The sequence below is a fragment of the Bos mutus genome, chromosome 18, assembly GCF_027580195.1.
Source record: "Bos mutus isolate GX-2022 chromosome 18, NWIPB_WYAK_1.1, whole genome shotgun sequence".
NCBI classification, from domain to species: domain Eukaryota; kingdom Metazoa; phylum Chordata; class Mammalia; order Artiodactyla; family Bovidae; genus Bos; species Bos mutus.
This window is the reverse complement of record NC_091634.1, coordinates 13,864,397-13,878,188: the sequence shown is the minus strand read 5'-3', so window position 1 is coordinate 13,878,188 and position 13,792 is coordinate 13,864,397. Positions and strand designations below refer to the sequence as shown.

The window sequence follows — 13,792 nt, the reverse complement described above, 5'->3', positions numbered from 1 at the left end:
TTGATGTATTGGAGGGTCACGTCCTCACTAACCCGTCCAGGAAGTCCTGTACTGGAAGCTCTTTGGGATCAGATTCCCCCTCTGAGGGCACTGAAGTAGGGGAACCTAATTGCCCATCCTGGGGAAACCCTTGGGGTAGGTCAGCCACTGGGCTTGTTCCAGGGCTCTGTTTGCTAATGGGACCCCCAGCTAAGTTGTAAGAGGGCTTCCCCACATATGGGTTCTAGAACCTGACAGTCTTCAGTGTGGGCAGGCCATTAAAGAGGCAAAGGCTAGATAACTGAACAACTGAATCAGTTTGCTGTAAACCTGAAACTCACACAACATTGTAAACCAACTATGCTGTGCTCTTCTGTTCTTAGTTGCTCAGTTGTGTCCGACTCTCTGCAACCCCGTGGACTGTAGCCCGCCAGACTCCTCTGTCCATGTGGATTCTCCAGGCAAGAATACTAGAGTGGGTTGCTGTGTCCTCCTCCAGGGGATCTTCCCAACCCAGGGATCGAACCTAGGTTTCCTGCATGGCAGGTGGATTCTTTACCATCTAACCACCAGGGAAGCCCAAACCAACTGTAGTCCATTACAAAATAAATTTTTTTTAAAAAGGCAAGGGTTGCACCTGGCCATCCTCCCATCACTGTGACCTGAATAAAGTGCCATCATCTCAGCTTCTAGACTCGGTTTGTTTTTTTTTTTTTTTTTGCTTGCAGGATCTTAGTTCCTCAACCAGGGATTAGATCGAACTTGGGCCCCGTGCACTAGAAGCATAGAGTCCTAACCACTGAATCGCCAGGGAATTTCCAATACTTGGTATTTTAAACATGGAGACCCAGTAAGGCATAAAGATTTCAAAAGAGCAGAAGAACAAGAATGTTTAATGCTGGTGAGGATACTTAAAGAGGGTATTCCCTCTGAGTGCTGGTGGAAGTGTGAATTGGTTGGAAAACTCAACCTTCAAAAAAACTAAGATCATGGCATCCAGTCCCATAGCTTCATGAAAAATAGATGAGGAAACAATGGAAACAGTGACAGACTTTATTTCCTTGTGCTCCAAAATCACTGTGGACGGTGACTGCAGCCATAAATTAAAAGATGCTTGCTCCTTGGAAGAAAAGCTATGGCAAAGCTAGGCAGTGTATTAAAAAGTAGAAATATCACTTTGCCGACTTGCATAGTCAAGATTCGCATAGTCAAAGCTATAATTTTTCCAGTAGTTATGTACAGATGTGAGAGTTGGACCGTAAAGAAGGCTGAGCACCAAAGAATTCAGTTCAGTTGCTCAGTCATGCGACCCCATGGACTGCAGTGGGCCAGGCTTCCCTGTCTATCACCAACTCCCGGAGGTTGCTCAAACTCAGGTCCATTGAGTAGGTGATGCCATCCAACCATCTCATCCTCTGTCGTCCCCTTCTCCTCCTGCCTTCAATCTTTTCCAGCATCAGGGTCTTTTTCAATGGGTCAGTTGGCCAAAGTATTGGAGTTTCAGTGTCAGCATCAGTCCTTCCAATGAATATTCAGGACTGATCTCCTTCAGAATGGACTGGTTGGATCTCCTTGCAGTCCAAGGAACTCTCAAGAGTCTTCTCCAACACCACAGTTCAGAAGCATCAGTTCGTCGGTGCTCAGCTTTCTTTATAGTCTAACTCACATCCATATGTGACTACTAGAAAAACCATAGCTTTGACTACATGGACTTTTTTTTGGCAAAGTAATGTCTCTGCTTTTTAATATGCTGTCTGGATTGGTCATATCTTTTCTCCCAAGTAGCAAGTGTTTTTTTTAATTTCATGGCTGCAATCACCATCTGCAGCGATTCTGGGGCTCCCAAAAATAAAGTCTCTCACTGTTTCCATTGTTTCCTTATCTATTTGCCATGAAGTGATGGGACTGGATGCCATGATCTGTTTTTTGTATATTGTTTTAAGCCAACTTTTTCACTCTCCTCTTTCACTTTCATCAAGAGGCCAAAGATTTGATGCTTTCCAATTGTGTGTTGGAGATGACTCTTGAGAATCCCTTGGATAGCAAGGAGATCAAACCAGTCAGTCCTAATGGAAATCAGTCCTGAATATTCATTGGAAGGACTGATGTTGAAGCTGAAGCTCCAGTACTTTGGCCACCTGACGTGAAGAACCAACTCATTGAAAAAGACCCTGATGCTGGGAAAGATTGAAGGCAGGAGGAGAAGGGGACGACAGAGGAGAGATGGTTGGCTGGCATTACCGACTCAATGGACATGAAGCTGAGCAAACTCTGGGAGGTGGCGAAGGACAGGGAAGCCTGGCACGCTGTAGTCCATGGGGTCGCAAAGAATCGGACACGGCTGAGGGACTGAACTGAACCAAACTACAGCACAACTTGCAACGTGTGTCCCTGGCCATACAGAGGCAGCAGAGGGCAGTTAGCGAGAGCCTTGCCTGGGAGTTAAAGCTGGAGATGAGCCTGGTGTGTGATTTTGAGCAAATGAAGTTACTTCTCTAAGCCTCAGTTTCCTCCTCTGCAAAGCAGGGATAATCACAGTCCCTGCTGTTTAAATTACACAGCTTAGCACAGTGCATGGTGCATAGAAATGTTTGAGGCATGGGAACTGCTGCTATTATTATATCTTAAAGATGTACATTTCCTTTGACCCAGCAGTTGCATTTGTGTTGATCTATTCAAAGGAAATAATTACAGATGTGTACAAATATTCAGCTACTTGAACTTGGGGGGGTTATTTATAATAGCAAAATATTTATCACAGTTTAAATGTTCAACGAGTGGTTCAAACGAATTAGAGTTCATTGACAGAATGGCATCTTATGCAGCCATTAAAACAAATGTTCTTGAAGAATATTTAATGACATGGAAAGATACTAGTGGTATTTATAGTCTTGTTTTAAAAAGATACAAAATTATTTATAAATGTGTTTCTGATTCTGTTTTATTTTTTATTTTATCTTTTTTTTTTTTTTCTGATTCTGTTTTAAAAGGGAGGTGAATGTACAGGGCTTCCCAGGTGGTTCAATGGTAAAGAACCCACCTGCCAATGTAGGAGATGCAGGAGACAAGGGTTTGATCCCTGAGTCTGGAAGATCCCCTGGAGAAGGAAATGGCAACCCACTCACTCCAGTATTCTTGCCTGAAGAATCCCATGGACAAAGGAGCCTGGCAGGCTACAGTCCATAGGGTCGCAGAGTTGGACGTGACTGAGCACGCACACTGAAAGTACAGAGAAAAAAAAGGAATTATGCATCACTCATTCACTGTTTTTGCAGATATTAATTAAATGCCTACTCTGTAAGACACTGTGCTGGGGCAAGGGATATGCACTAAACATTTAAGAGTACTTCTGCAAAGGTGGATTTACAACTCATCCAACCATCCATTCAGCCAATGGGCATGCACAGTGAACAAAACAAAACTCCATGCTCTCACGGAGAGACATGCCAGCAAGGCAGATGACCAAAACCCGATAACTACGACTAGCTAATTCTGTGTATTAGATAGTATGTTAGAGGGTGATCTGAGCAACAGAAAATAAAACCAGACAAGGTAAAGAGTTTAGGAGCATGAGAGGGGTGTTTGTTGCATTAGTCAGGGTGGGCTGGAACAGTTCTCCTGTTAAGGTGACATTTGAGTAAACCTTGAAGGAGAGAAGGGAGGAAGAAGCCATGAGGGTACCTGTGTTAAGTGTTAATGTGTTAGTCGCTCAGTCCTGTCCAACTCTTTGCAACCCCATAAAGTGTAGCCTGCCAGGCTCCTTGCTGCTGCTAAGTCACTTCAGTCGTGTCCGACTGTGTGTGACCCCATAGACAGCAGCCCATCAGGCTCCTCTGTCCCTGGGATTCTCCAGGCAAGAACACTGGAGTGGGTTGCCATTTCCTTTTCCAATGCATAAAAGTGAAAAGTGAAAGTGAAGTCGTTCAGTCATGCCCGACTCCTAGCGACCCCATGGACTGGAGCCCACCAGGCTCCTTAGTCCATGGAATTCTCCAGGAAAGAATACTGGAGTGGGTTGCCATTTCCTCCTCCCAGGGATCTTCCTGACCCAGGGATCGAACCCAGGTCTCCTTCATTGCAGGCAGATTCTTTACTGTCTCAGCCACCAGGCGATCCCAAATGAATATGGGATCTTCCCAATCCAGGGATCAAACCTATGTCTCTCACGTCTTCTGCGCTGGCAGGAAGGTTCTTTACCATCGATGCCACCTGGGAAGCCCCATCTGCACTGAGTGCTTACTAAATTCCAGGTACCAGCAAACACTTTGCATGCATTATCAGATTTATTTTCCCCATTTTGAAATGAAGGGTACCTGGGGGAAGTCTATTCCAGAAAAAAGGAATAATCAATGTAATGACCTTGAAGTGGGAGAGCACCTGAGTTTTTTGTGGGGAGGGGGAAGAGCAAACCCATTGACTGGGCTTCCCTGGTGGCTCAGACGACAAAGAAACTGCCTGCACTGCCCGAGACCCGGGTTCGATCGCTGGTTTGGGAAGATCCCCTGGAGAAGGGACTGGCAACCCACTCCATTATTCTTGCCTGGAGAATTCCATCGACAGAGAAGCCTGGCAGGCTACATTCTATGGAGTCGCAGAGTTGGACACGACTGAGAGACTAACACACACATACACAAACTCACTGGCTAGAACCTAATGAGTGGAAATCACAGAAAAAGATGTCCGAGTTTAGTTTACGGGTTTTTTTTTTACCCTTTTTTTTTTTTGTCGTTGTTGTTGTTTTTTACAAATGCCTGCTAAAAACAAACATAAAACTTACCAAAAAGATTAAGATCAAACAGTGTCTTGGTTCAGGGTGAAGTTCTCGGGCTCAGACTGACAGACGTCGTTCAAAACTCATTATTTACTTTCTGTGGTCCCCAAGCAGCTAGTTTGCCCCCTCTGAACCTCCTGCTGCTGCTGCTGCTGCTAAGTCGCTTCAGTCGTGTCCGACTCTGTGCGATCCCACAGATGGCAGCCCACCAGGCTCCCCTGTCCCTGGGATTCTCCAGGCAAGAACACTGGAGTGGGTTGCCATTTCCTTCTCCAATGCATGAAAGTGAAAAGTGAAAGTGAAGTCACTCAGTTGTGTCCGACTCTTAGTGACCCCATGGACTGCAGCCCACCAGGCTCCTCCGTCCATGGTATTTTCCAGGCAAGAGTACTGGAGTGGGGTGCCATTGCCTTCTCCGCCATTTATCTGCAAATGGGCATTAATATACAACACGGTTGTATTGAGCATTCAGCAAGAAATTTCACTTGGCGGGGTGTCTGACACATAGTAGTACATGCTTCAGAGCCGTTTCTGGCCATTATTACCCACTACTGGCTTTCACTCCCTAATTCCTTTGGGTGGAAGGTGGGATGCAGTTACAAGAGAATAGTCATTTTCCCCTTTAAGAATCCAAGTGGGCTGGGAGCCAGCCTTTCCAAATTTTCCAATCCCGGCTTGGCATTTTCCGCCCGAAGGTCTCCGATTGGACAACATGCACCAATCAGAGGCTGGAGAGGGCGCTGCCAGGCGTCCAGCTCCGCCCCTGAGCCGGCCCTGCCCCCTGCCGGGTCAGCCTCGTTGCTATGGGGACTGGTGGGCGGCGAAGGGGGAAAGCCCCGGATGTTCGTTGGGGATTCAACATGGCGGCGGCAGTGGCCGTAGCGGCGGCGGCGCCAGAGAGCTGAGGGCAGCGGGAGGGCGCCGAGTTCCGGGCCGAGCGGCCAGGCCGCGAACGACTGCGGTGCCGAGCCGGTAGGATAAGCTGTCTGGCCAGGGGGTTGGTGTGCGCTGGGCAATGCGGTGGGAGAGCGTTTACGCGAGTAGGGGGCGGGGCCGCTGGGGTCAAAGTTCACTCGTGGGGGAAAGAGTCGCTTCCAGGGGGTCGCGGGTCAACGCTGAGTGGGAGGGAGTTGTAGAGGAGGTCAGAGGTCAAACTAATGAAAGGGGCGTGGCGAGGGGGGCGCAAAATTCAAAGTTTGAAGCGGGAGCTCGTTGGAGGGCCACGGGGTGAATGTCAAAAAGGGGGGTCAAAATTAATAATTTGATGGGAGGATGTGCCCATGAGGGTCAGAGGTCACAGCCATGGGGGTGGCGGATTGGAGATTTAAGGCAGCAGCCAGTGAAGCAAATGAATGAGATTTGGCTTGGGGGGCATCTTTATGGGATCAAGGGTGGAACGTGATCAAATTGTAGAAAGAGCACAGATGATGGTCCCAAGGGTCAAAAGTTAAAACCCAAATGAGACATATTGCTGGAGAGGAGGGATAGGACACTCAAGAAAGAGGTCAAAGGTGCTTTCTGATGGGGGAGAAGGAACCTCCCCTCCCCCAGATAATGAAAAGAATAACAAACACTCATAAAGCACTTACTGTGTATCAGGCCCTGTTCTGAACGCTTACCGTGTATTTAGTCCTGACCACAACCTTATGGGCTTGGTGCCATTATTAAGGGGCTTAGTGTTTTGCCCAGGGCCGCCTAATGAGTTAGTTTTGCAGCTGAGATTTGAACTCTGGAGTCCTGGGCTCAGAGTTCTATGCCCTACTGACCCTCAAATACTCATTATGTTGGTTAATACTTAATGAGTGCTGAGGCTGTACTCAGCACCCTGTGTGCCTAGTCTTACTATACCACAATCTGGATAGACCCACTTCACAGCCAGGAGAAGTGAGGCACAGAGAGCTCCTGCTAAGTAATGGAGGAAGATTCCCTGCTGGATCTGAATAATTCCAGAGCTCCGGCCTCCGGTCGCCACACTGTATACGGCTGGAGGTCTGTTCCTGGAAGCAGGGAGCTGGGCAAGGCTGGGCCACCCCTTGGGCAGGAATAGATTGTCTCTTTGGCCTCCGTGGAAGGGTGTGATCTGGGAGGAGAGTTTCCCCTGGGCCTATGGGATGCGGTGTTTGTGGGTGGCCCAGAGTCCAAGTGAGTCTGGCAGGCTTCTGGCTAGGGAGGGTGTCCTTGGGTGGTACTCTGTACAAAGTTGGGTGTTCTCTGTACTTAAAACCGCAACCTCTCATCATGGCCCTCAGTCGCTCCCACCTCTTGTTCTGCTGCTTTCCCCACCCCTCCAGGAGGTCTAGCCACGCTAGCCTGCTTGCTGTTCTTTGGCCCTGCAGGCTCATGCCTGTCTCCAGGTCTTTGACCTTCCTGTTCCCTCTGCCTGGAATCCTGTCTCTGCTCTGTACCCTCTCACTCACCAGTCGCTCACAGCTTGACCGGGACCACTCTGTCCCCAGACACTCTTTATCTCACTGTTGTTCTCTGCCAGCCCTTCACTCTGTCCTTAACTTATTTATCAGAGCACAGTTGAGCTGCCTCCTGCTAGAAGGTAGGCCCATCACAGGCAGGAATTTTCCCATGTTCTTTCCCTGAATCCCCCCAGGGTTGGTGGCGATTGAATGTTGGGCATGGTGCTGGGTCTGCAGCAGTGGACAGGACAGCGGGGAGCCCCTGGCCCCCAGGGGCCCTCAGTGTCCCTTGGTGGGAGCAGACTGGGACCAGACCCCTAGCCAGTGAGACATGGCTACATCTCGCCCAGGGTGATGTGGCCTGCGAAAACATGCTCGGGGATGAGGAAAATGCCCCCACCCAGGGCCCCAGACTCGGAAAGTCCCCTGGGCAATCTCTGAAGGATGGGTAGGAGGAATGGGAAAGGGTGTGCCAAACAGAAGGAAAGGCGTAAGTGGAGGTCAGGGGTGCAGAACTGGGGGCTTGTGGGCAGCATGGAGCCTGAGTGAGACCCCTAGGGTTCCCAGCTTGGAGTGGGGCGGGCAGTGGAGCAGAGGCGGGTGAGTGGCCGCCCTGTGTGTGTAGAGCTCTGAGGCAGTACTGGGGAGTGGTTCAGAGAGGGGACGCTGGGACAAGGATGCCTGGCTCACACCCAGCTCCATCACTCACAGGCTGTGTGATCGTGGGCAAGTCGCTTAACTTTTCTGGGCCTCAGTTTCCCCCTGTGCAAAATGGGCATAATGATAGTGGCTACCTCAGACCTGCTGTGAGGATGTGGAGCGCAGAGAGCTTGGCCCAAGGCCTGGCGCGTGGTAGGGGTTGTGTCAGCCCTAGTCTTCAGGCTACTGCTGCCTGGGGAGGGCCTCAGAGGTGGCAGTCAGGCCGTCTCCACCTGCCTCCTGGCTTGCTCTGGCAAGGTCACCAGGTGGGCACGTGGCCAGGGAGCCCTACCAGTCCTCACAGTGGCAGCTCGCTCGGCATCTCAGGGCTCCGCACAGATAAAGGGGGGGCTTTGGTGCTGGATAGGGATTTGGTGCCGGACACCCACATTCAGGTTCCCTCCCGGTCACTTAACAGCCATGGGACATTGGGCAAGTCATGTCTTATTTTCCAGTTTTGTTCTTATGATACATTTTAGACTAGTGGAAAGAGTAGAGCTTCAATATAGCAAAACACTGATGCTTCCAGCGTCCAGCCTGGGACCGTGGATACAGTTACAGGCCCCTGTTCTCTGCCCCGCCTTCCTGATGGTAGCCACGGGGCTGGATTTGGCCTCCAGCCTACCATCGCAGATTTTCCTACTGTTACTACCCTCGGAGGGATTCTCAAACGACAGAGTAATAGCTCTCAACCCTGGCTCCACGCTGCAGTCACTTGGAGAGCTTTCCAGAACGCTGCTGCCCCAGCCCCCTGGCCCCTCGCAGACTCTGGCCTGGGTGCCCTTGTCTGGGGCGGGGCTAGCCTCAGCGCGTGGTTGCAATGGCTGGCCAGGGTGGTCTGCTCTTTCACAGGTCGTTATCAATGGCGCCACGGGAAACAGCCCGCTGCTGCTTCTCTGCGTCAGTGTGGCTGTTTCTCTGTGTGGAGGGGTGTAGATCTAGAGCAGGTTGCTCATTTCCCCTTTGTGTGTTTCCTTTTGTGATGGTGCGGCACCAGAGTTACCCGTTTATCTTTTGGCAGCCGTTTAGGTGGTTCCCATTGGGACTGTAACAGACAGTGCTGCCACGAACACTCTAGAGCGTGTTTCCCTGTGTACTGCAGCCGGAGTCTCTTGGGCATATGCCGCACAGTGGACATGCTGGACCTTCCCGAATTACTCTGTTCAGCATTCCTACCAGCTTGTTTCCCAGCAGTGCCTGAGGGTTCCCTCGGCTCCATGCGGCTTCGGGCAAGCTTGCAGTCTTTGCTGAAACAGTTTCCTCAGCCGTGAGGTGGTGGATTTTATACCACCTGCACCCCTTCCCTGGTCTGGTTGCGAACAGGGGTACGGTTCATGTGATGAGCTTAGCTGGGGTCTGACACCTGTTGAACCCCCACACCCAGAGGAGAAGGCAGGCTGGGAAAGGCTTTGCCTTTCCAGGGTATCCAGGACAGTGGCTGAAACTTTGACCCACCTCTCCTAGGGGATCATCTCCAGGGCTGGCCTTTGGCAAGGGAAACATACTGACTTAAACCTCCTCAGGAAGGAGGCAAAGAGAAAGGAAGTGCCACTCGGAAGGGGACGAGCAGAACCTGGTTACACTGCGTGTGTGTGTGTGTGTTACACTGCTCATCGATCCCCGTGGTGACCAACACAGTCAAAGCCCTGTCCTCAGGGCTCACAGGACCGTGAAGGAGACAGACCTGGCCCCAGACAGTGACGGCCCAGAGTGGTCAGGCTGGGTAGGTATGCTCAAGCAGAGTGGTCAGGGCTGGGACGAGGTAGAGACTACAGGAACCCGGAGGCGGCTCCTCACTCCACCTGGGGAGCCAGCGAGGGCTTTCTGGAGAAGGGAGATATCTGACTGATGAGAGGGAGCCAGGCGCAGGAAGAGCTGGGAAGAACAGAGCAGGTAGTGGGTATAGAAAGTGTGAAGGTCCCGAGGTCCGAAGGAGCTTGGGATGTTCAGGTCCCACCAAAGAAGCCAGTGTGGCAGAGTCAGCAGCAAGACCAAGGACATGGGAAGGTCTGGCAGATAGGATACAGCAGGGGTCGATGGGCTGAGACAAGGAGTGTGGATTTCTTTCTGTGTGTGATGAGAATCATCGCAGGGCTTTAAGCAGCATCTGCTTTCCCTTTTATAAAGATCGCTCAGGCTGCCATGTGGGGAACAGATCAGGGAAGGCGGGGGAGGGAGAGGGATAGTCCGTGCCAGGGAGGGTGGGTAGCATGAGGCTGGTGGAGATGGAGAAGGGTCCTGAGTGCTGGCCAAGGTTTCGAGTCCTTTACTTGTATGAACCCATTTGATCTTCACAGCAGCCTACAGGCAGGCACGGCTGTGTGGGGGTGTATTCGCTCAGTCGTGCCCGCCTCCTCGCAGTCCCATGGACTGTAGCTGGCCAGGTTCCTCTGTCCCTGGAATTCCCCAGGCAAGAATGCTGGAGCGGGTTGCCATTTCCTCCTCCAGGGGATCTTCCCGACCCAGGGATCAAACCCATGTCTCTTCATCCCTGCATTGGCAGGCGGGTTCTTTACCACTGGCCACCTGGGAAGCCCATAGGTATGGTTATTAACCCCATTTAGGGATGAGAGAATGAGACCCAGAGAGGCGTGTGACCTGCCTGGGACACACAGCAGGCAGGTGGCAGAGGCAGGGCTTGAACTCCAGGCCTCCGGGCTCCAGAGTCACTGCTTGTTTTCACAGTGGCCCTCCAGTGATTTGGAAGCAGGCTACTTCCTGTTCTTAACCCAGATTCCTGTTTGGATAGAAACTCTTTAGGGGGCAGCCTGGGTAGTTTCTGAGCCCTGGGCCCACGCCTCCCTCAGGACCTCCCACAGCTCCTTCCCCTTCTGGTCCACTGCGTCACCCCTCCTTGTCCTGCTGGCTCCTAGTGAGCCAGACTTCCTGGCCAGACGCCGCTCGGGGTGTCCCCAGCAGCTGTTTCTCCCATCACCCCAGCCAGGCGGCCACAGATGCTGCCAGCAGGAAGCGGTCTCCTTCCCAGTCACGACCAGGGAAATGGGACCCTTCCCGGCCCAGCCACCCATCCGGGGCTGGGGCTTATTGTCTCACAGCTGCCCTGGCCCACAGGAAGGTTGAGGGGGAGGCAAGGAGGGTCAGAAGGGGAGCTTTTCCAGGTCCCAGGGGAGCCAGCTACAGCAGATGTAGCAGAAGCCACCACTCACCGCTGCTGGTGTCACAGGGCCCTCTGGTCCCACCCTGACCTTCCCCGGGGTGCCACGTGCTCTGCTGCTGTCCTCGGAGCAGTGGCAGCTTCCTTGCCAGGGCCACGCGTTCCCCACACCCCACAGCCCGACCCCTAGTGAGGACCCCAGGGCTGGGGGGGAGGCCGGGCCGCCGCGGGCCTCTCCTTCCTCACATGGTGCTCCTGCTGTTGCTTCGGTTGTGTCCAACTCTTTGAGGTCACATGGACTGTAGCCCGCCAGCCTCTTCTGTCCATGAGATTCTCCAGGCAAGAATACTGGAGTGGGATGCCATTTCCTTCTCCAGGAGAATCTTCCCGACCCAGGGATGGAACCCACATCTCTTGCATCGCCTGCATCGCAAGCAGGTTCTTTACAGCTAAGCCACTGGGGATGCCCTCCTCAGCTGTTAAATGAGCTATTGGGAGGGTTGGAGGAGACTGATGTCGACGTGTTTGCATGTTGCCAGGCACACAGTAAACTCATTGGATGTGCCCCGCTCTGGGCTGCAGCCTCCTCTTCACCTGCTCCCAGCCCCTCAGGACACTCTGCCAGCCCCCAGCTCCCAAGTGCTAAGAGCTAGATGTGTGCTTTATAAGCATCTCTCAGCAGCTCGGCCCGGAGCCTTGAGGAAGGGGTGTTATTAACCTCATTTCTCTTTTCCTGCATTTTAATTTCAAGAAGGCCCATTTTTGCCCCAGCGGCATGTATGATCTGTTCGCAGTTGAGAAGCCACGCAAAGCACAGAGAGTGTGCAGCTGTAGGTCTCTTTCCCACCCCAGTGGTTGGCCCCTTCCCAGAGACAGCCTCGTTCCGGTTTCTCTTCTTTCCTGGACATTTGTTCCTGCGCATCTTTTCTCCCACTTTTGTTTTGCTCACATGGAGCTGACTCTTCACGTTTGTATTCTGTCCTGCTTCTTGCACTTTTCACTCTTAAGTTCTGTGTCAGGAGGTCAGGGGCTCCCTTGCACTTTCTACGGCTGGGGCAGGTTCCATGGTGTGATGTCTTCCTGCACATGCCTGTGAGCTGTGCACACCTCTGGAGGTGCTTGGGGTCTGAGACGTGTGCGCGGGAGCCCTGCAGTAGTGTCCCGGTCTGCCAAGAGCCCGTGCCTATTCGCACTTCCCACCCACTATGTCCTGGGGCGCCAGGGTCTGTCACCTCCCATGCTCACCCTGCAGACGGGTGTCATCAGATGCTTTGACCTCGGCCAGTCAGACAGGTGCCGAGTGGTCCTTACTGTGGTTCTGATTTTAACATGAGCAAAGGGGAGCATCTTTGTTGAAAGCCATTTGGAATTCCTTTCCTGTCTATGTGTGATATTTTGCTTTCCCTAAAAAGAAGAAACTGAAGCAGAGGCTAGACACCCTACAGCATGTGAGAGAGGCAGATGTGGGACTTGAACCCAGGCAGGCCTGCCCTCTCCAACCCGGAGCTCTTAACCTGTCTGATGTAGTCGAGATTGAGGACACAGACTCTGGAACCTCCCTCTCTGTGCCTCTGTGTCCTCATCTGTAAAATGGGGATGATAACGGCACCTCCTATATGGGGTTGTTCTGAGGATATAGATGCCTACTCCTCAGGTGGAATGCATAGTCAATGTTCAAGACCGTCAGCTGCCAGCATTAGTCCTCATAGGATTTCTCTTTGTTATTGGTATTAGCAGGTACCGTTCTGTGTGTTTTGAGTAAATGAATTTATCCCAACCTCCCAGCAACCCCAAGATGTAGATATTTAGGGTTTTTGTTGTTGTTGTTGTTGTTGTCGTTGTTTGTTTGGGCTGCGCTGAGTGGCATATGGAATCTTAAGTTCCCTGATTGGGATCCGAGCTTGCACCCCTGCAGTGGAAGCTTGGAGTCTTAACCACTGGACCACCAGGGAAGTCCTAGGTGCACATGCTCTTGTCACTCAGTCGTGTCTGACTCTTTTTGACCCCATGGACTATACAGTCTATGGAATTCTCCAGGCCAGAATACTGGAGTGAGTAGCCTTTCCCTTCTTCAGGGGATCTTCCCAAGCCAGGGATCCAACCCAGGTCTCCCGCATTGCAGGCAGATTCTCTACCCGCTGAGCCACAAGAGAAGCCCAAGAATACTGGAGTGGGTAGCCTATCCCTTCTCCAGTGGATCTTACCGACCCAGGTTGCAGACAGATTCTTTACCAACTAAGCTGTCAGGAAAACCCCGTACTTGTTCTTCTCTCCCTTTTAAGAGGAGGAAATTGAGATCCCAGGAGACCAGCCTGGTGTCACAGAATCAGCAGGGCTGGGGTTTGGCCTGGGGCTCCTAACCACTGCGGGGCACTCCCTGAGCCACCCCCCTCCCTGAGCCAAGGGATTAGGAGGCTGTCCCTCTCGCCCCGTCTGCCCCGCGCCCACTCAGGGCTGGCTGCAGCGGAGCTCGGAGGGCACACCTTGGCAGGTGGGGGTGCTAAGCAGGGGCCCCACGGAGAGAGCCTCCCTCCCCCGCCCTCTGCTCCCCTCCGCCAGCCCCAGCCCGGCCCTGGAAACTCCTGATAAAGCGGCATTGTGTGGCAGTTTCGGGCTGGCTTCCCCCAGCGGGTTTCAGCCACTCCCACCCTAAGGGAAGCGGCCTGGGCTGCCTCCCCTCCCCCGCCCCTCCTCAATCAATGCTGGGAATGGGGAGGAAGTAGGACAGCAAGAGAGGGCCAGGCTCCCGCCGTCCCCCAGGTGAGGACCGCCCCCCATCAAGCCCTCAGCGCACGTGCTCTCTCTGGTGCTTTCTTTTTC

At 52.4% G+C, this 13,792-nt stretch overlaps 1 protein-coding gene across 6 annotated transcripts in view; it reads left to right on the top strand.

Moving 5' to 3' along the window:
* The first annotated feature begins 5,566 nt into the window (after window positions 1-5,566).
* Window positions 5,567-13,792, top strand: part of PAK4 (p21 (RAC1) activated kinase 4) — a 47,683-nt gene continuing 39,457 nt past the window's right edge. For all 6 annotated transcript variants that reach the window (XM_070387728.1, XM_070387738.1, XM_070387737.1 and 3 more), the window contains exon 1: window positions 5,567-5,722. The gene's annotated coding sequence lies outside the window, so the exon portion shown is untranslated. The remainder of the gene's footprint in view (window positions 5,723-13,792) is intronic.